The sequence below is a fragment of the Pezoporus wallicus genome, unplaced genomic scaffold, assembly GCF_028554395.1.
Source record: "Pezoporus wallicus isolate ANWC-B61680 ecotype Strahan unplaced genomic scaffold, APGP_CSIRO_Pwel_v1 contig_3488, whole genome shotgun sequence".
Lineage (NCBI taxonomy): Eukaryota > Metazoa > Chordata > Aves > Psittaciformes > Psittacidae > Pezoporus > Pezoporus wallicus.
The window spans coordinates 1043406-1062866 of NW_026635397.1; the positions used below are offsets into that span (position 1 = coordinate 1043406).

The 19461-nt window shown below is 42.9% G+C and overlaps 1 protein-coding gene across 8 annotated transcripts in view; it reads left to right on the forward strand.

The window, feature by feature from the left end:
• Positions 1-19461, forward strand: part of AGAP1 (ArfGAP with GTPase domain, ankyrin repeat and PH domain 1) — a 320437-nt gene that overhangs the window by 156337 nt on the left and 144639 nt on the right. The window lies entirely within an intron of this gene.

Genomic DNA, 19461 nt, shown 5'->3' on the forward strand with positions numbered 1-19461 from the left:
GCTACTGCAGACGGACATCTGAACACAGTTTCAGGCTGGTTTGTAACAACGAGGCAATTAGTTGTGATAATCAGAGCCGGTGTGTCAGCTGTGCGCTCTTGTTTGTAATTTGCTAATGAAGGAATTGTAACTTTGATTAGGTTCAGTTTCATTTAGACCTTATTATATAAGAGAACGTTTACAGCTGTAATGTGTGGCCTTAATTAAACTTCCTCATTACACAACAGGACTTGAATTCAAGGATTTGTTTTGGTCTGGTTTACTAGCCTGGATGCACTTTCATTAGCCCGGAAACTCAATGCTAAATTGGAGTTGTGAACACTCCTTTGAAAGGCAAAAGCAATGCCAGCATGTGACGTGAAGGATTGGGGTGAATGAGATCATTTTCTTTCTCAAATCAGATTACACTGAAATCACAGGGTTTAAAACACCACGCTAAGCATTTGTAAAGGGTGCTTCACAAATAGCTTATGGAATAGTGTTTGCAAGGGTTTACTTTCATGTGAGTTACTTTGCTGGAGATGGCAAAAGTGCTGAGGCACGGGAGCTTGTTTTCTTCTCATGTGGTTGTTTTCTGTTTCTTTTGGTGGCTTTCTTACCCTTCAGAGGGTCACTTGCCGCTTCAGTCCATGCTCCCATCTTACCATATAGCCCTCGGCCTCCTATTTGGAGGTGGGTTTGTGTGTTTTGGGGGTTTATTTCTTTTGGGGGGTGAGGGAGATACCTGTTTGCAGTGATTTTTCCTTATTAAAGGCAGCTAAAAAGACCTTTAGGGACCATCAGGCAGCAGAAGTGCTGTCATGCCTCTGAATCTCTAGTAGGCAAATTTTAATCAAACACACTGCAATTGAGCAGAGCAGTTTGAAAGCAGAGCAGCTCAGTATTTGGCTCTGCGTTCAGGGAAGGAGATTCCAGGCATTTAAAAAAGGCTACAGTTTTTTTTCCTCCAGCTTTTGTATGGTATGAGATGGGTTAGACCGGCTGGAACTCTTTTGGGTAATGGTAATTAAACAAAAGTGTCTGTGAACACAGCTGAGAATGAAAAACTGAGGATTACACTTGTCAATATTTATTCAAGGCATCCATGCTGTTCTTTTCTGAAATGCTGTTGTATGAAATTAATCTGATTAAACATGCACTTGGTGGAAGAGCATTGTAAGAGAAGCGTTTTAAGTGTGATTGCACTATTCCACGCTGTAATGAAACACCCCTTCCAGTCTCTTGAATGTCTGTATTGAAGAATTCCCCCCGCAACCCCTACTTGGTGGACTTCTTGTTATTATTCCCAATTATGGTGATTGCATTTTGTCATTTACAAGGAATTAGCAGCAAATATTTGAGCAGGTCTGAGGCCAGCAGATACATCCTATTCGTCAAGACTTTGTACGTGCTAGAAGGGGGGGGTGCGTGGTACACAGTGCTGGAGCATGGCTGCTCTCAGTGGTGTTTCACATGGTGCTTGTACGTCAAGAGAAAGTATTTTGGAGTTCACAGGTTTTCTGCTTTGTGGATAGTCTTCAGGGAGACCTTAGAGCACCCTCCCAGTGCCTAAAGGTGCTGCAAGAAACCGGGAGAGGGGCTTTGGACAAGGGCCTGCAGGGACAGAACAAGGGGAATGGCTTTAACCTGCCAGAGGGGAGATTGGGATGCGCTCTTTTATGCAGTAACTGTGAAAAGGAACTTTTTTGACCTAAAAATTGTAGGATGTCATGTTGCTGTCCTTCTTCCAGTGAGAAGCTCCTTCCGTCCTGAGATGTCTCTGTGACAGATGGCCAGGGAATCACAGAATTGTCAGGTTGGGAAAGACCTTTAAGATACCAAGTCCAATTGTAAACCTACACTTGCCCAGTCCACCACTAAACTGTCCCCATAAGTGCACATCTACACCTCTTTTAAATACATCCAGGGACGGTGACTCCACCACTGCCCTGGGCACCCTGTGCCAGCGCCTCAGCACCCTCACAGGGAAGAACTTCTGCCTTATCTCCAACTTGAACTTCCCCTGTTTCAGTTTGAACCTATCACCCCTTGTCCTATCACTGCACCCCCTGATGAAGAGTCCCTCTCCAGCATCATGATACCATTAAATGATAATTTCTTTTGATCTTTCTGTCAGCACGTTTTCCAGTCTTTGTTCTCCTGTTAGCCTGGAAGTCACTTCACTGCCCTGCCCCGTGCTACTGGAGTACTCGCTCTTCTATTATGTCTTTGGGACATCTTCATAAGCATGGAGCGATGAGGCCTGTTTACTCTCTGCTGTGTCAGTGCATTGTTTTATTCTCTGTGGATTCTCCCTCTATGTGCTTGCCAGCAATACTTCATAAGGGCTGCTGGCAAGGGAGTGCTTCTGGTGCAAGGCAGAAGTCCAAGCTCACGCTTGTAGATAAGTGCTTCAGTTGTGTTGGTTGAGCTTCTGAGCAGATTTACACTGCCTCGTCTCACCTCCCCTGAGAAAAACCCCAAACAAACTGTAAGTGATGGTTGAAGCTCAAATACAGTGGATTTTGTGTTCTAAGCTGAAAATCGTGTCATTACGAAACAGCAAATAGCAACCCAAACCACTCTGTGATGCTGTGAAATAGGGAAAACTGTGAAATGGCGTATTTCCTTCCAAGGACACACCTTGCTCCTTCAGAGCTATATCCATAATGCAAAGCAATCTGGTCAAAGAGTTAATGTTCTTATTCTTTCTGTCTTTTTGAAATGATAAAAATCACTTTTCACTGCAGTGCTAAATAGGTTTTATTGGGCTAAGCCATATAAAACTGTTCTGACAAAACTTGCTCCCAGTAGAAACCCAAAATGTAGGCAGGGAAAATCAGGAATGTTTTCAAAATTCAACTGTTAACTTCTGCCAAAATACTGTTGAGTGGAATTTTGGGAAGGGCAGTTATCCAGGGAGGTACAAACACCTGCGTGCACAGTGGGATCAGCACACCTTAAATCACAGAACCCCAGCTTGGTTTGTGTTGGAAGGGACCTTAAAGCTCATCCAGTTCCAACCCCTGCCACAAGAAGGAACACCTTCCACTAGAGCAGGTTGCTAGTGTGCCAGTGCCAATGAAGTATTCCATCTCTCCTTATTTTCAAGAGACCACCATGCTAGGTGGGCTGTGTGACATCTTTGTGCATGGCTGGGGTAGTCTGGCAATGGAGCTGGGGGTTGCTTTACCAAGGAGCAGCACTCACCTTCACGCTTATGCGTAACCCCCTACAGCCATTGCTTCGGTTCAGCCTTATTTTCAGCTCTGAACTCTGACACTGCAGAAATCACAGAATCACAGTATGGTTTGTGTTGGAAAGGACCTTCAAGCTCATCCAGTTCCAACCCCTGCCACAGGCAGGGACACCTTCCACTAGAGCAGGGTGCTCCAAGCCCCTGTGTCCAACCTGGCCTCGAGCACTGCCAGGGATGGGGCAGCCACAGCTTCTCTGGGCACCCTGTGCCAGTGCCTCAGCACCCTCACAGGGAACAGCTTCTTTCTAAGAGTTCATCTCCGTCCCCCCCTCTGTCAGGTTAAAGCCATTCCCCTTTGCCCTGTACCTGTAGGCACTTGTCCAAAGCCCCTCTCCAGGTTTCTTGTAGGCTGACAGTGCTTTTAGCATCCTCTGAGGTCTACAAATGCCATAATCAAAGAAAAAGAAATCTCACTTGCTATTTAAATACCTTCTCCTGATCAAATAAAGACAGAAAATGTCTGGAGCAGTGTTAGCCCAATGTTAAAATCAACAGAAAGTTCTGTATGTCTGAGAAAGAGGTGCTTAAACTGAAACTCCTGAAGCTGTCTCCTTTAGCATTGCTAATACCACTTAAAGCCAACTTTGGATGAGTGGCTCACTCTGTTTGGAGTATCCTCTGTTCAAAACCACTTCCCCTGACCAGGAAGACTTGCTCCCGATAGCCTGAGTGTGCATTTTGCAGCATGGATTAGGCTGTAGGGTTTAGGGTGACGTGGTTTCACAGTTGAGGCCAGGGGTTGTAGCAGTTGGGGAAGATGACTTTGCTTGCTGCACTCTTGCCAAAGCTGTATCAGTAGGGCATATTCAAATGAAGAAAAGCACAACAAGAAAAATAAAAGCAAGAAGCTCGGCTCAGCGGTGAGGGGGCTTGTCATGTATTAATTTTTCATTGCTGTGGAGAATTGTACATACATAATCACTTGATTGCAGTGGGAGTTAGTGAGCTCCTATGGTGTCATTTGCATAAATCTTGTTAAGTCAATGGCAGTTAATGAAGTACAAATGAGCCTGGAGAAGGTGACATGCAAATCGTGGGTGGCAGATGGGAGGTCTGGGGTTGGGGTGGCAGCTGTGTGCTCTTTCTTTTATTATTTATTTTCTTCTCCTCTCCTCTCCCCATCCTCCCCCCATTAGAGTGTAAATAAATACGTAAGAGCCGGCCTTGACTTTCAGCTTTCAGACCCTCTTCTATTTGCCATTTGCACTCCATCACAGATGCTCATATGATGATATAGCCCAACTCTCTAACCTTGACTCTTCCTTTACCAATAACTGGTCAAAATACATTGTGTCAGGTTGCCTCTGCCCTCCTTGGCTTACCCCGAGAGGTGCTGCACCTCTTGAGGCCCCAAATTCCTGCATCCTTTAGGAACAGCAAACTGGATTGAAGAGAAACGTTCTGGTTAATGTTACGCTGATGGCTTAGTGAAAAACTTGGCATCCATGACTTGCAAAGGTGAACTTCAAAATCCATCGCCTTTCTCCGTGTGCAAAGGGTTGTGTTAATGGAGAAAATGGAATGTCTTACTTAGGCTTTACTTAACTTTTTGTGTTCCAAGCCAACTACCGTATTGTCAATTTTCCATCCTTTCCCAAGTGCTCCAGCCTTAGAAGAATAACTGAAGCAATTTGTCCAAAATTCAGGGGAAAATCTTTTTTTAGGCTCTTTTGAAGATGTCCTTCAGAAAGGCAGAATCCAAACTTTTTATTTCATTAAGGTTTTTTGCTAGTGAACTCTTTATACATTGACTGTGCACTGCTCTGTGGAAGGAATCTCTGGGAAACTGGGAATTGCTTTATTTCTCACTGTTTTTTTTCCCAACCTACTCTCCCCTGCATGCTCTGAGATTGCCAATAGCTGCATGGCCCTGAAACCAGAAAGGATTTCAGTGTAGTTTATATCAAACTTTGCTTTTATTAGACTTGGTCTTAGCAGTCACTCCTGGTATATTTGTCTGGGAGAGGCTTTGCTAGAAAACTCAAGCAGCAGCCGCTTGCAGCCTGAGCAGTGGCAGTCTGTGCTGTGGAGGGCGAGGAGAAGAGCTGTGAGGTGAGGCAGGATCTTCTGGTACTGACCATTTCCCTTCCTTCTGTCAGAACATACAAGTTTAGACTGTTCATTTGCACTTCTTCCCTTAGTTCTGATCACTACATTTCCAGAGCTCATAGGCTCATGGGATCCTAGAACGGTTTGAGTTGAATGGGACCTTAAAGGTCCCTTAAAGGACCCACAGGCAGGGACACCTTCCACTAGAGCATGTTGCTCCAAGCCCCTGTGTCCAACCTGGCCTTGAACACTGCCAGGGATGGGGCAGCCACAGCTTCTCTGGGCACCCTGTGCCAGCGCCTCAGCACCCTCATACTGAAGGATTTATTCCTAACATCTAATCTAAATCTTCCCTTTGTCAGCTTAAATCCTTTCCCCTTGTCGTGTCACTACATGCCCTTGTAAAAAGTCCCTCTCCAAGTTGTCTTGTTGCAAACTTTTAGCCTAAATAGTTGGGACTGTAACTATCAGTCTTCATTGATCCATTTCCAAAAGAGGGGTTTTAAAGCTTAAGGTGGATTTTAATGGGCTTTGCTCCATTATCTGTCTGACCTGTGTGCCTAGTGCTCTGTGCCGCTCAGCTTCCTTCTCTTCAGTTCTTTACCTGTGCAGGTCAGTCCTGCCTCTGCTTGACCAGTGCTGTTTTCCTTCCTAACCTTCTTGTGTTTTGTTAATCCTTAACTCCAGCTGGGTGTTTGTGTGCAGTGCTGGTTACACATTTCTTTGTGGAATGACACACAATGCTAGGTTATCTTGGTCCTTCCCGTTGAACCAGAAGGAACATCCTACCCGAAATGTATTTTCCCCTAAGATACCCAGGGCTGTCTGTACAGCTGTTAGAGCGCTACAGCAAGTATGGCACTGTCTTGGAAATGGGTTTTGAGAAGTGATTGTCTGCCACGTTTAGTCAGTCAAAGTGCTGTCCTCAGTCATCCTCACTAGCAGAAGAGCCCTGGAATGCTTCAGGCAAGTGTCAGAGCTGAGACCCACCATCATCATAAACAACACATGCTTTTTGCAGCAGGTTTCCTGAATATAAATGTTTGAGTCTACAAAAAGAGAACAAATAGGCAACCATCGTAGCATCTATTGTTGCTTAATTCATCTGAATTGACTGGGTGAAAACGGATGGTACAGGAAGAGCAGGACGGACACACGGTGCTACAACTCGTACATCAGTAGGCTCTGTGACCCATTGCTGAGGGCTTATCCTATGGCTTCTGGGCAGAGGTTGCCCAGAGCAGTTGTGGCTGCCGTGTCCCTGGCAGTGTTCAGGGCCAGGTTAGATGGGGCTTGGAATAACCTGCTCTAGTGCAAGGTGCCTGGGGAAGGTTTACTGACAAAGAGGCCCAAAGCACTGTGGTGCTGCTTCTGCTCTATCTTCCACACCAAAGCATTCACCAGAATGCTTCTACTTTGGTCATGTGGGCTTCAAGATAGTTGTTTGCAAGCCAGTGTTGGTGTCTCCAGAGAGTGGCTTTCCAAAACTGAGGAATGATGTGATTTACAGGAACGGGCAGATGACATAGCTTTTATTTATCTCTATCTAGTGTAAGGTGTAATTTCCGCTGTCACACTTCTGCCTAATCACAGTAATCAGTATCCAGATCTGCTTGTACAAACACAAGGGTAGGGTTTTTAGCCAAATACTCTTAGTGCTGAAATCTTCTGTGTAATTCCTCTGCAAGTGTTTACAGTCAGAACATACATATTTTGCTGTGGTTTTAATTAGCTGATTACTAGTTATAAAATGTTTTGTACTCACTGTGCTTCTGTAAATTGTTAACTGGTAGCTACCAGTATAATTAAATATTCCAGAGCACTTGGCTGTGGTTGCACTGAACTGTGAAGAAATAATGTTATATAGCCAATCAAAAAGAGATACTTGTAAACTCATTTGAAGCGTCAGAGTGTGTTAGGACTATCATGGTGATGCTTATTGCAGGAGAAATTAAAGATGCAGTTTTGTGCTAAGAGGCAATACAGAAATTAGTTCCTGAATTAGTTGTTAATTGATTTGGTAATTCCCTGGGGTCTGCATGCTCTTTTTTCCTGTTTCGTTGTTGCATTCAGTTAACAGTGACTATTCCCAGTGCACTTGAAATATTTTTTCCAATTAGATCAAATGTGCCCTTACATCAGAGGAATGGCAATAGCTCCATGTGCCTGCCTGGAATAATGTTTCATTTGACTGTGGAAGTTGGTTTTGTGTGGTTTTTCTGTGATTATATTCGGATGCCATCCCAAGAAAAGCAGTAGTCTTTAAGTATTTGGAATAAAACGGCATTAAAAAGTTCCTGGATTTAATTGGCTTTTTGCAGTTTCAGGAAGCTTACTTGAATTTATACCTCTCTGAGCAGCCTTCCAGTGACTGAAGGGGCTACAGGAAACCTGGAGAGGGGCTTTGGACAAGGGCCTGTAGGGACGGGACAAGGGGAATGGCTTTAACCTGCCAGAACAGGGGAGACTGAGATGAGCTCTTAGGCAGAAGCTCTTCCCTATGAGAGGGCTGAGGTGTTGGCACAGGGTGCCCAGAGAAGCTGGAGGACTGGAGCCTGCAGGAAGCAAACCAAGCAGCCTCTCCTGTGAAGCTTTGAAGAACTTAATACACATGGAGTGTTCCCACGCTGTTCTATGTGCTGGAGTGTTGCAAATCCTGGAGACCACATTGAAATCAAGTACAGAACATATTGAAGAAGTGTCAGAATACTTTGGGGTACAGGAGGCAATGATCAAGAGCAATGTAGGGATAAAAGAGAACATCAATAAAGAGAAAGCCATAATATGATTTTAACAAATTTATTATACTTTTCCAGTGCTGAGATGATGCAATACATCAAGGTGGCATCTCAGTGCGACATGCAGAGATTGACAGCAATGAGGTCACAAAGGTATCTTCACTGTTACACTTAGCCTAAGAACTGGCCCCTGGCCAAAAGCCTTTAACTCAAGGTGCTTGTGTCTAGATACATCTTTAATAGTTGCATCTAGCAGATGCTTACAAGAGGCTATATTTCTATTTGAGCCATCTACATCTGCCCAGATAATTAAAAAAAAAACAAAAAACCTGTGGCATCACTCAGTGTCTTATCGAGGAAATCATTTTATAATGAGAGTGGAAATTACAGAGTCTGAGACTGGTATGGGTTGGAAGGGACCTTCAAGCTCCTCCAGTTCCAACCCCTGCCACAGGCAGGGACACCTTCCACTAGAGCAGGGTGCTCCAAGCCCCTGTGTCCAACCTGGCCTTGAACACTGCCAGGGATGGGGCAGCCACAGCTTCTCTGAGCACCCTGTGCCAGCGCCTCGGCACCCTCACAGGGAAGAACTTCTGCTGAAGAGCTCATCTCAGTCTCCCTTCTTCCTGCTTAAAACCATTCACCCTTGTCCTATCAATATCTAGATATTTATATCAATATATCAAAATAATTGACCTTTAGTTATTTTTAATGGATCAGATCTGCTCATGCCTTAGTATTTGTGGCATCTTGTTGAGCAATAGTCGTTATAAAGAAGGTTACCACAAACTCCTCTTGAGCAAGACGTGCTTTCCAAGCTGTTTGTAGTCTTTCCCGCTTTCAGTTCATGGGTATTGGTGCAAGACAAACATTTCCCTTATTTCAAGGAGCTGCTGTGATATGGATGTGAGTCTTTGTGCATCTGGGCTAACTTGGGAGACTGGAGCTCTTCCTCTGAGGGCATGGGAAATTAGGCTGGAGAAGTGACATAAGAAGATTAAGTAGAAAGCTTATGACAGTTAGCAAGTGAGACTGCCTGCTAGACTTGGGTTGACACGATGATTATTAATATGTAGTAAAGATGTTTTGGGGATTCCACCATATTTGTATGGTTGCCAGCAAAGCGGTGACAGTTGCATTGCAGTTAATAAATTCATTTAGATTTATAAGCATTGTTTACAGAACCTGTTCGCCTGCTGAAACTCTAACAGCATCTGTTCCTTCTTACTAATTAACTGCTAATTACGAATGAGCTTTGTGTGTTTGTCAGTATAACTGGCTCATGCATTTTGTAAGGAACATTAACAAATTGATTTACATAGTGGTAAAGCAATCAAAAGAGTAAACTGAACAGCACGCACTGAAAGCCCTTTAGCTGATCTTTTTGAATGAGGCAAACTTGGGGCATTTGAAATATTTTCGTCAGTCTTTTGCTGCCTTTTAATTGTCTGGTAATTTCATGTGGAGCTGAAACAGGGTTTGACTGGTATTTGATTTGATACTGTTGGTCCAATATCATAGAATCATGGAACGGTTTGGGTTGGAAGGGGCCTCAAACCTCATCCAGTTCCAACCCCTGCCGTGGGCAGGGACACCTTCCACTAGAGCAGGTTGCTCCAAGCCCATGTCCAATGTGGCCTTGAACACTGCCAGGGATGGGGCAGCCACAGCTTCTCTGGGCACCCTGTGCCAGCACCTCAGCACCCTCACGGGGAAGAGCTTCTGCCTTATCCCCAACCTGAACTTCCCCTGTTTCAGTTTGAACCCATCACCCCTTGTCCTGTTGCTACAGTCCCTGATAAAGAGTCCTTCCCCAGCATTCTTGGAGGCCCTTTTGTTTTGGGGTGGGGGTTCTTTAGTTTGTTTGTATTTAAGAGAAGCATTGGCACTGTTAGGATTTACCGCATGAGCAAGCATTTATCCAGAGTGTAAGTCGCAATGGCACATTAAAGAGAGCAAATGGGATGAAGAAGGGATATTGCTTGGAGGAGGGAGCAGGGGGTCTTTGAAATGTAGGTACTCTGCCTATAAACTGCTTTGTTATCGGTAATCGGAAGACCTCCTATGGCAGTCCTTGCACCTTTGTTCAAGTGGTGTCTTCTCTCATCCTGCTTCAGTTCTCCAGAACCCTTCCTGTCTGCAGTAATTATCAACACATCTTTAGAGCAGTCTCAGCAGCCAGGCCAGATGTTGGCACTTCAGTTTTTTGATTTTAAAGGGCATAATTCAGTAGTGCAATTGCTAACACAAAAATCAAATCAAAATCTTGAGGGTTCTCTTGCATGAGTCAGAAGAAAGTTAAAAATGACATAACTGGATGTTGTGTTTATTCCAAAGGATCCTTCACATTACAGTCATTTGGAGATGAATGATATGCTTAGTTGACATGGGTATATTTCACTTACAGCTGTCCTAGAGCTGTAAAGCTTGAAAGAAGCTTATACGTAGGATTAGGAGGAAGACACAAGTAATGCCAACACCCAGCTGCAGTAGCTTAATGTAACAGTGAGGAATACAGAGTGGTTTATATAGGCTGAAAGTTGCCAGAAAAACTCAATTGTTTTTGTAGAATTTCAAAATACATTTATGAAACAAATACAAGAGATGTAAAATCCTTAGATGTTAGTGCAGCATTTTGACTCTGCCTCACTGCATCTTAATTGAGAGTTTATCCAAATGTGTTTTGGCTAAAACCAAGATGTGGATTGAAAGCGCTTTGTAAGATTGGAAACAAAACCTAAAGCCAGACTATGGCCTGAGCTAGCTGGAAGGGAGGGCCCAGCTTTGTTCAGATCTAGGGCTGGTGCCATTCACCAAGGCCATTAACAGCAGTGTTGGAAGCGCAAGTAAACATGTAGCCATCCCATTAGTCCTCTCTAGGCTAAAGCTGAAATGCCAGCAGGGAGAGGCACATCAGAAAAGGGACAAGGACTGGAGTTGGTGACTGAACAAAATGAGATTTAATTTGTAAATCTTGATAATCTTTAAGGTTCCTTCCAACCCAAACCATTCTAGGATTCTACAGGCATTGGAACAGGCTGCCCAGGGCAGGGCTGGAGTCACCATCCCTGCAAGTGTTCACACACTGTGGAGATGAGGCCTCAGTGCCATGGGTTAGTGGTGGCCTTGGCAGTACTGGGCAGTGGGTGGACCGGATGAGCTTAAAGGTCTTTTCCAACCTGGTTGAGTCTGTGATTCTGTGCTTCGCTGGAAGATGCACACAAGCTCATTGAAGACACACACTGATTAGGCAAAGGGCTCAAGGCAGAAAATCCCACCTCTGTGGCTCTACAGCCAGATCATTCTCTGGCTAAAGGTGTTTTTCTCTGGCCAGCACAGTAATCAGGGCATGTTGTCAATAGTGATGTAAGCTCCCGTATCAGATCACTGCTTATGAGATTAGGAGGCTAATTACAGAGGGTTTAGCTAGGACAGAGCAGTTGTAATTATGCATTGAAATCTATAGTGTGTTTGCCAGGAAAAAGAAATGTTGCTGCTATGCTGTGAGATGTATGTACATGGATGTGTGGTGATAAGGAAGGGATGATTTCAGGCTTGATACTAAGAGAAGGCTGCTGGATTTTGGGGATTATCCGACTGGATGACATCTTCCTTATGGAAACAATATAAGCTTAGTGACTTGGATTTTCTTTTTAAAAGGGGTGGAAACTGTGAAGCAGTGAGATTCTGTAGGGAAGTCTGAGCACTGAGCACATTTCTTTCCCCTTTAATAACTAATATGATTCTTTGTCACAAGAAAAATACTAAGACATACCATTTACCAAAGGGTTTATAGTACAGTATATCACCCTATTATGAATGACAGTATTTAAATGGTTGGGTAGAGAACTGGAGAACTGCTACAAATCAAGTAGCTAGATTAACATCTAATGTTCTCTTCTCACATGAATGGGGGGGGGGGCATTAAGACATATTCATGTGCAGGAGGTATTGGAAAGAAAAATCAATTAAAATAGCAAAGAAAATGGTTGAATTATTTAGAAATTGTACTGTCTGAAAGCGGGCAATCCATTGGAATGGAAGAGAATAGGGGCTGTTTAAACATGGGTACCATCACTTTGGGAATCAGATGTTTCATGGCCAAATTAAAAACAACCTGGAGCACCCTGCTCTTGTGGAAGGTGTCCCTGCCCATGGCGGGGATAGAACTGGATGAGCTTTAAGGTCCCTTCCATCACAAACCATTTTCTGATCACGATTCTATGATTGTTAAAATCCATGTGTATGTTTTGGGGTTTGTGTGATCGAGGTCTCCTGAAGTCCATCCATCACAGAATCATAGAATAATTAGGGTTGGAAAGGACCTTAAGATCATCCAGTTCCAACCCCCCTGCTGTGGGCAGGGACACCTCCCGCTAAACCATATCACCCAAGGCTTCATCCAGCCTGGTCTTGAACACTGCCAGGGATGGAGCATTCACAACCTCCCTGGGCAACCCATTCCAGTGCCTCACCACCCTAACAGGAAAGAATTTCCTCCTTATATCCAACCTAAACTTCCCCTTTCCAGTGCTGTGTCTGGTGGATGAGCTGCACAGACCCTTTCTGCATCCATCCCTTGCTGAAGTGTGCTCAACATTTTGCAAATTGACGTGTCAGTTTTGTTTAAGCTAATGGCAAAGCAAAGAACTTCTTCAGAGCACTTCCTGAATCAGTCCTTTGTACAGCAAATGTTGCTGTCAGTTTGTAATTCATGGCAATACTGTGTTTGTCACTGAGAAATAATATGTGCGTGATCGTTGCTAGTGCTTCAATCTTGCAACACAGTGGTATCTGTAATCCTGATACAGATTAAGTTGTGCTTAATTCATGCTAAATGACACTTATTAAGGGTGGTGAGATGTAGGGAAGCAGGAGGGTTTTCACCTGCATATGGAGCACGAAGAGTGCAAGATCCCTGCTTCCTGGGGGAGAAGCTCCCCTTCTGGGAGGGGGCAGACAAAAGCAAGGGGCTTCAAAGGTAAGAGAACGGGGGGGAAAATATCAGCATGATGCGTAACAGAATTTGAGGGAGAGAACTCAAATGTAAAAGTAAGAAGCCAAGTCTGTATTAAACAAGTAAGAGGAAGGAGGGCAAAGATGAACAAAGGAGGAGATGGAAGCAAGAATAAAAAACAGGTGACATCTCCAATAACAGTAAAAATCATGAGCATCTTTCAGAAGGTGCCACACCAGTCCCTAGAGATGCCTCGTTCTTAAGGTACTGATGTCTTTAAGCATGAAGCCTGGTGATCGATTGGTAGCTTGAAGCAGTGCATCAGTGCCTCTGGTTCTCTGCTGCTTTGGCACCTTGTCAATGCCTCCCAGCTGTTTTCAATTGAACAGTCTGAAGAGCTTTCAGTCTACAGGTTTCAATAGCATGCTCTGCAGTTGATGCATGCATGCTGTCAGCGTGCTGATTTTTCCACTGATGAAGTCTGAAAGCAAGCTCCCAATGTTGGTCCAGAACAGTTCTGCTGGTGTTAAAATAATCACCTAAAATGCATATGATGGGAATTTGAAATTCTGGCGGCTAAACCAAAAGGCTCTCTGCCTAGGGTGTGGAACACCTGCAGTGGGCTAGGGCTGATTTCCAGGGCAAGACTAGTAAGATCGATCCAGTGTGTTAGTATTTCATGAAGGGCTTCGGTGAGTTCAATTGTACTTCAGAGAGCAATGCATCTTTCCTGTGTCCTATGTATGTGTGCTTGGAGATTCTATCTGCAAGAGAAATCTCATTTCTGAATTGATGGCAGATGCAGTGATTGTCATTTCTAAACTCAGCTTTGGTTTCAGTTTTATTCTGCTGCAGGAATGCTTTATGCATAGGTCATTTTTTTTTCTGGACTTTCTGGATGGTGCTGGTGTCCTGGTCCCATAGAGCATACAAGAGTATGGTTTTGGCAGTGAAGGCACAGAAGTTTTACTCTTCTATATCACTACAGCTTTTGGGTGCCTGATATACTTTCCTTGGTTGTTGCTCTCATAGAAGATCCTGCAGTTACTTTCACAGTCTTGAATGATTTAGTGCCACATGTATTTGTATGCTTCCTTTTACAGAAGGAGTAACAGCGATTGTATCATCTTATTAGAAAAAAAGATCTATTTTAAGTAGAAATTCTTGGGGTTTCTGAGAATGCATCATCAGTGGGTGATTTCCTCTCTGAGATTTGTTGATCTCCGCTCCCATAAACCTCTACCCAGCATCTTCAGTTTTCCCATAAGCAATGTTCCCTAAACCTGCTGTCACTCTGGTCTGAAACTGTTCAAAAAAAGAAGAAAAAGGCACAAATTACCTTTTTTTTTTTTTTGTCACCTTCCCTTGTTTGAGGGGTAGGAAGGGACATGTGCTATGGCTGGTGAAATGACACGCTAGGGCTATGTCAGCAGGCAGACTCCTGGTCCTCTTAGCAGAATAGACCAACCTCCAACTACGCAAACCACTTGGAGAGACCACGATTTACATATTTTAGCAATGATACAGCTAGTACTTACCTGACTTACTCCTACTAGCTTATGGCAGTGTTGGCTTTCTACCACTGCTGCACAATGAATCCATCTTTTCCCCGGGTATATAGGTTTGAGGCTCCTTGAGTTGGTTCCCTTTCAGCTGAAAGGTATCCCGGTGGTGGTGATGTTCACCAGAGCTCTAAGTAAAAATGACTTTGTTCTCTGCTATGTTAAATTGGCTGGTTAATTCTGGTGTTATTTACCCTGTAATTCATTAGTTTTACTCTACCATTGGCAGCTGACAGGCTGTAATTTCATGCCTTGCAATAAAAGATGTCTCATAATCTGCTTCATTTAGCAGCAAGAGAATTTAATGAAATTAACTGCAGTCCTAATTACGCCAGTGAATACTAAAGACTGCTATCAAGTTTCCTCAGAAAAGGACAAGGTCCACCTCATGAAGGATTTAGAATATAATTTCCTGGGAAAAGTTGCAAATGCCTCCTTCTATTGGCCAACAAGGGCCAATTATAAGTGTTGATAGGACTTTAAAGAACTAGTTTGTTCTGAGGACGTCACGCAAGGAATAATAATTTTGTATTTTTTGAGCAAGTTTTTAGAGGTTCCTCTCCTTAGAATAGCTGATGGATGAGAATTTAGTCTTTTGCTTCTGTTTCAGAGGATTTTCCCACTTCCTTTGTGGTGCCTTATGCTGGATGCTAGCAACTGAGGAGACAGCTTGGATGCTACACGCATTAGATGTGGAGTGAGGATAGTGGGTTTGGAGATCTCCATCCCAGAGGCCATCAGGCAGTTTGTTCTCCTGTGCTGTAAGTCACTGGAGGCTCGTAGCTCAACCACACAAACACCACAATTGCAAAGAACCACCAGAACTTGCAAAGAAACATGATGAAAGAGTGCTGACATGGCACAAAGGGAAAAGAGGGATTGACACTGAGGAGCATTCTTAGGGCTGCGGAAACTCTGAGGCGGTCCTTTGCAATGTTCTTCTGCATGCTTTTTTTGGTGCATATTCATGACTTTGTATTGAAAAGGTCTTTCTCTATTTGCTGGCAGGGCTTTCTTGATTTCCACTTGAAAGTAGTGGGTGATGTGTTTGCCAAATGTGTGCTAAGTGCTTTCTAAGCACTGCCACACTTAGACAACATGATGTGAAATGTAACCGCCATTTTATGACTTAAATGATGTTAAATGTAGTTAATTGGAAAAACTTTTAACTGCATAGGATTTCCCTATGAATAGCCTTCATAATAACCATCTCACTATAAAACGCAAAATGCTTTGCTCACAAGGACAACTGTACTATAAAGGTGAAGTGTATTGATCAAATTACCTGAGATAATAAACTTCGGATGAATAACTCCTCTATTGATGAATGGCAGAAGTCTTCCTTTTTACCTCATACTGTTAGTGTGATGGGAAGGCAATTGAGAGAACAGTATTAAGAGTGTGGGGCTGTTTCAAGCATAGTTTATATTTTTAAGTGAAATAGCTCTGTGAAATTGTGGATTGAAAGCGGCATTGGGGTTTTTTACTGTTTGTTACTGTTTTGTTGCTTTTAAGCTGTAATTTGTTCAAAGTATAATCATCTTCAGATAAAATGTTATAGGACTATATAAAAGTGAATATGTAGATTCACAGAATGGTTTGAGTTGGGAAGGACCTTAAAGCTTATCTAGTTACATTTCCCCTGCCACAGGCAGGGACCTCTTCTGCTAGACCAGGTTGCTCCAAGCCTTATCCAGCCTGGCCTTAAACACTTCCAGGGATTGGGGAACACTTCCAGACATGGCAAGAGACTTAAAATGGTCAGTACATGCAAGAACTTGAAATAATAAGGAGCGAGCCATGAGCTTTGTACACGTTAATGAAAAGTGAGGTCAGAGCATAACTGGATTCTGGTAATGGAGATGCTCCTATCAAAGAGGGGAAGAGTTGTGGTAGAAGGCAGCTTAAAAACAAATGAGATGTTCTGGGTTTTGTTGCTTAGTGTATGCTTGTTCCTTCACTTTCTGCTGAGTAGGTATTTCATGGATTTATTAAATTATGGGAAAGAAAAGCAAAATGATGGCTGTATCTGCCTTTTTTTAACAGCTTTTGAGTTTTGGGTTTGATCAGAGATGACAGCTTCCTAGGCAACCTCAGATACATAACTTGGAATAAACCTAATGCAGAGCTTCTTGTATCTTTCAGAATACAAACAGAAAACTGTATTTTTATTCAGTATACAGTAATCATCTGTAAATGCATTTATGGGTGAAGAATAGAATCATAGAATGGTTTGGGTTGGAAGGGACCTTAAAGATCACCTAGTTCCAGCCCCCCTGCTGAAGGGAATGGGATGGCTTTAAAAAACTCATTGATGTTAACAGTTTGGAGCATCCTCAGAATTTCTGGTCAAAGAGACAACTGAGTGTTCAGACATGCTTATTCTTGAAATGTGGTATCTGAAATGCCATCAAGTAAAAAAGACTGGAAGTTGAAGAGAATTACAAGAAGCTGATCAACTGTAGTATTAGTATATACAAAGTATAGAAGCTTTCCAACTGAATGCAGAAGGGAAGCAAGGAAGTAATATGAAATACTAAAATAATAATTGAGTTTAAAATCGGTTATGGTGAGGGAAATTGATGGAATTGATATTCCCGATAGATGCTCAGGATGGAAAGAAGGCTGTATTATTTTTTCACACTTCATCTAGAAGATTGCCAACATTGACTTGGCTACTAAATGGGATTACAGTGTTTTCTTCTCAAGTGTTTCAAGTCTCTATCAAAGCAGCCTTTAGTTATAGTTGCATTTCTCCATGGGATAGGCTTTAAGATCATTGGACACACAATTCCGATTGAAGTTTTTACATTATGGAGTGACATGTCTTACTTTTGACAGATTTTATCTTCTTAGGAAAGTCTCCAAAGACTGAACTAAACAAGCCAGTACTTACTGAAGGTCGCAGTCAGGTGTCAGCAAGATAAGCAAGGAAGGGAACCAGATGCAGAAACAAATTTCAGAAGAGAAAGTTGCCACTTGTAAGCAGCATAGGAGAGAAATGAACCATTGGACTTTATCATTCAAATCCAAGAACATAAGTATCAGTAAAATAAATCCTTTTTATTTAAGGTAATAACAAAGACCAAATAATAATAACCAAGACCAAAATAAGCGTTCAAGAACTGTTTAGATGAGACCCTCAGTGCCATGGGTTAGTGGTGGCCTTGGCAGTGCTGGAGAATGGTTGGACTTGATGATCCTAAAGGTTTTTTCCAACTGAGTTGATCCTATGATTGTATGATTAGTTTTAAATACTATCATATGCTCATGTCATCACAGTGAAGACTTGCATAATGTCTGTCAGCTGGTCTGATTGGTTTACTATGTTGTTCTTATGTCCTTTGGTGTATACAGAGTAAGAACAAATGACCTAAAAGTCCATATGTCTTGAATGACCCAAAATGTCATGTCCTGTAAATATTCTTTACAGTCATTTGGAATAGGACTAGGTGTTAAGACACAAAGCTGGGTATTCTTTGAAACAGTTCTGAAACAATGTAAATACCATGTGAGTGTGATCACCTTGTTTCATGTATACAGAGATAGATGCAGATACATACATACACATATATGCGTGGAGACTTCATAGCAGCCTTCCAGTATCTGCCTGCAAGGATGCGGAGAGAGACTCTTCATCAGGGACTTTAGTGATACGACAAGGGGTGAGGGGTTTAAACTGAAACAGGGGAAGTTTAGGTTGGAGATAAGGCAGAAGCTCTTCCCTGTGAGGGTGCTGAGGCGCTAGCACAGGGTGCACAGAGAAGTGGTAAACGCTCCATCCCTGGCAGTGGACAAAGCCTTGAGTGACATGGTCTGGTGTGAGGAGTCCCTGCCTATTGCAGGGCCGGTGGAACTGGATGGTCCTTTCCAATCCAAGTCCAATCCATAGATATATATGATCCTTTCCAATTCATAGATGCATATGATATAGATATCATTCATATATATATATATATATATATATATATATATATATGAAACCTCCATATAAAAAAAAATATCTAGAAAACATTATCCTGTAGAAATGGAAAAGCGAGAGCAGAGGGCAACCAGAGTGCAACAGGGATTTGAGAATATCCATGGATTCAAAAGGTGAGAGCAAGCCAGGTCTACAGTCTTTGGAAAGAGATGAAGAGGAGCCTTCTTTTAATGGCCAGGATTGATTCTGCAAGGCTGTTTGAGCTCGTGTCAAGCAGGACGCGAGGGGGCAAGAACTTCAGCAGGAGGAAAGGCCAAGCACCACAGGAATGCATGTGGAATCCAAATAGCCACACAACAGACGTTTTTAATACGTTACATGCCAAATTCAGTTTGGTTTATTAGCAAGTGTTGGCTTTGCTAAGGGCTTTTAGAGTTCATTCCTTATTCCAATTCAGTTCTGCTGGTTACCATCAAACTTTGGGAAAATAATATTTAGTTGATGCCAGCAAGCTACATTGTTAGCACCCAAAATTAAAAGCTCCATTGAAAATGTGAACTAGATCAGAAGCCCATGGAGGCAGAAACTTGGCTGTGAAAAAGAGGCTTTGATGTCATAATGCCTATTGTTTAATGTCTTTTAAATGCCAATGCACAGCATGGAGGCCTGGCCCTCCCATTGTGCAACAGAGGGTGCACTGGGTGGTAGAGGGGGGGAAGAAAGGAGAACTCTTCCATCCTGTGAGCACAAAGTTGACAGTTACGGAGGCTTTTGGAGATCTTTTTTAAGGAATAGTGCAGTAAAGGGTGCACATCCAGAGCGAGCGAGTTGTGCGTGCAATGTGTGCAAGAGAAAGTTAGCAGTCAGTCAGGTTTTATCTCTTAATGAATAGAGACTGCTGAAGTAAGGGTTAGGTAATTGAGTTTATAATTAATTAGCCATAACCCTCATCAGATAAAGCAGTTGTCGAGATTTTTTTTTTATCTCCTTTCTCT